This window comes from Pan paniscus, chromosome 13 (assembly GCF_029289425.2).
Source record: "Pan paniscus chromosome 13, NHGRI_mPanPan1-v2.0_pri, whole genome shotgun sequence".
Lineage (NCBI taxonomy): Eukaryota > Metazoa > Chordata > Mammalia > Primates > Hominidae > Pan > Pan paniscus.
The window spans coordinates 95,922,179-95,925,500 of NC_073262.2; the positions used below are offsets into that span (position 1 = coordinate 95,922,179).

The 3,322-nt window shown below is 43.5% G+C and overlaps 1 pseudogene; it reads right to left on the minus strand.

Moving 5' to 3' along the window:
* Window positions 1–1,386: 1,386 nt before the first annotated feature.
* On the minus strand, window positions 1,387–2,908 carry LOC100968538 (dnaJ homolog subfamily C member 17-like; annotated as a pseudogene).
* Window positions 2,909–3,322: the final 414 nt, after the last annotated feature.

A 3,322-nucleotide genomic window follows, 5' to 3' on the forward strand; every position in this document is an offset into this window, starting at 1 on the left:
AGCAGGCAACTCATGTCAGTTATTGGGTTCTGGGAGAATGAAAATGTAATGGAATTACCCAGCTCTCCCTCCACACCCTCTACCACTACTTCAGTAACAGACAGTAAGAAAGACTAGACAAATTCTTTTATTACATATTTATTGGGAACATAATGATTTTACTGAATATGTTCAGATAGCTTAGGTGAAGCCCAATAAACGTCAACTCTGAGAAGCCTGAATTTGAAATCACGAATATGAATTTTGAACTAAGAGTAGTTAAGGAAGCACAAGACATAGCAAAACAAAGGACAAATAACAAAATAAATTTAAGAACCACTCATCTGCCATAATTACATTTATCAGTATGTGAATATAATCTGCTTAGGCTTGTTGGGTGAACTTATGAATCCTAAAGAAAGATGCAATCTCAGTTAGTATTTCTACCCATAAGTGAAAACCTAGTATAGCAATTTTGTGAGGAATTTCTAGTATTTAAATTATACTTGGAATTATATGTCTGCATTTAGAACTAAGCCGCCTGCTTGTGAAGACAGGAATTTGATCATAAGTTATCTGTAAGGTTTATGTAAGTCCATACTTTATAAATGAGAAGACCAAATCAAAATGATGTTGCAGTCTCGGTTTATTTAGTTATGGTTTTATTGCTTGACTTTTTTACTTCCATGCAGTTCATTGATGACTTAGTTTTCTCCTCAGATGACTAAAGATAACTTAAAGTATCCCTAATAATCATTTGTGTCAGTTGTGAGTTTATTATTTCTCGGCTCTGAATTCACATTTCAACGTATGCTCTAAAACAGAATATTTTAAATAATTTTTCCTTTGATAAGAGCAGTAGAGGGTGCTTGAGGAATAGTGCAGTAGAAAGAGACTTCCTGTGTGAGCCGGGTGTCAGCAGGACTGGGGTGAGGATAGCTAGTAGAGCCTGCCCCAGTCACCTGCCCAGCCTTTGTCCCTCTGTGACATTGCAGCCTCTGTCTGGTGATTATCTTTGCACAGCACTCTCTGGAAACCGGAGCTCCCACAGACTGTCCGCTCTAAAGATCTCCGGCCCCACCAATTGCCGGGAATCCCTTGGATACACTTACTTAGAGTTGTTGATCCCCTACACCCTGCAGGTGGCCTTTCACTTGCCAAGGAACTCGGATCAGCTGTGGTCTGACCAAAATTGAGAACTTTCCTGGTATCCAGTGAACTGACCCACATTTTCTCCAATAAAGTCTGAACACCTTCCAAGTTTGTCCCTGAGTACTCTCCATCAGCCCTAAGATACCATACAGTTTCCTTACATCTTATCATTCCTTCTTTTTTTCTTAAAAACAGACAAACAAACAAAAGTTTATTGGTGACGTTAAAGAAAAAGGCTGCCGGCGGGTGGCTGGAGCCGGGGTTACGTGGGCTGCCCCTCTCGGTCTTGCTGGTGCATCTCTGAGATCAGCCATTGCAGCTCGGCCGCGTGGCGCATGTGCATCATGATGACGCTCTCGTATTCCCTCACCGACAGCACTGAGCCCTTTGACAGTGCTGGGCGGCTGGGGCCCACGGTGCTCTGGGGCTGTCCCTCCAACCAGGAAATCTTCAGAGGGTTATCCACCAGGCCAACTTCATTCTGGACAGCCAGCTCCGCAGCCTTGGCAGTCGCAAACTCCACCACAGCAGTGCCTACCTTCTTACTGGAAAGCACCAGGTTGAGAACCTCACCATACTTTTGCAAAAGCCATAGGAGGACGTCTTTGGAGTAGCCACCTTTTGACTCCCCCCAAGCCATCTTGCACTTCCATTTTAGCTTTAGTTTGGGGGTTCCTTGGCCTTTAGTATTTTGTCTTTCCTCTCAACCACTGGTCACGCTCCTGGTGTATCTGCTCCCGGATCAGCCTCTGCTGTTCCTCCAGCTGCCGGGAACCCTCTTCACTCAGGCATTTGATCTCTCGCTCTAGTGTCCTGGTGCTCAGGCTCTCCTCCAGCTCCTCCTCCTCTTCCTCCTCCTCCTTCCCCCTCCCCTTCCTCCTCCTCCTCCCCCTCTCCCTCCCCTCTCTGCCTGGTGCTGCCGCTCCCGCTTCCGGGCCTCCAGATCAAGCTTCACTTTCTTCCTTTTCTCGTCTAGTTTCTGAGTCCTCTCTGCTGCCTGCTTCTTGGCTTTCCTGACCTTGTCATACGCAGCCCCGGCTGCAGCATCGGTCAGCACCTCCAAGGCCTGAGAATGCTCGTGGAAGAGTTCAGCTGCCAGTGGAAGAGTTCAGGGTAGCAGGAGGAGGCCTTCTGCCTATATGCCTTCTCCACCTCTTTGCCACCTTCTCCTCAATGTCTAGCAGCACGTACAGGTCCATCTGTAAGATCTTGCTCCTTGGTCACTGCCATGGTTCTGACCTGACGGATTCGTACTCCAGTTTTCTTTCTTTTCTTTTCTTTTTTTTTTAACCATACTTAATAGTGCTTTGTATCAAACATCCCTGCTAATCTACTGTGTGATGTTTATCTCCCAAATGAACCCAGACTGCCACATTAGTTTGATTTGGTCTTCTCATTCATAAAGTATGGAGATTTACATATTTCTTAAAGATAATTTATGAACAAATTCCTGTGTTCATAAGCAAGGCAAGTCATGAAAATGCATTGCAATATTTTAAAACAGCATTATTTACTTTTAGTTATGGATGATTTTAATAGCATACAGAATGAATGTGCATTTTCAGGAAAGAAGCATTCTAATTAAAATATTGCAGATGGGTTCCTGAAATAGGAGATAATGTTTAACTTAATGGGATTTTTTGAATATCTGTTCCATATCACGTGTTTGTGGATTTAAAATTTCTATTAATTTCCTGACGATTTTGACATTATCCTGTATTTAAAATTGGTGAGTGGGTGCAATTATACCTGACAGAAAAAAAATGAGGGAAAAAATATGTTTAAGAAAATCATTAAAAATATGTACATTTTATTGATAGTGTAAAATAGAAACCTTATTTAACATTTTAAAATTTTTCTCTCATCTTTACGAATACATTCAACAAGTTGAAAATAAGTTTCTAAGAATTGGTCTGTAATGGCCAGGCACGGTGGCTGAAGCTTGTAATCCCAGCACCTTGGGAGGTGGAGGCAGGCAGATCACCTGAGATCAGGAGTTCGAGACCAGCGTTATCAACATGATGAAACCCCATCTCCACTAAAAATACAAAAATTAGCCAGATGTGGTGGCAGGCACCTGTAATCCCAGCTACTCAGGATGCTGAGGCAGGAGAATCGCTTGAACCTGGGAGGCTAGGTTGCAGTGAGCCGAGATCGCCCCATTGCACTCCAGCCTGGGAGACAGAGTGAG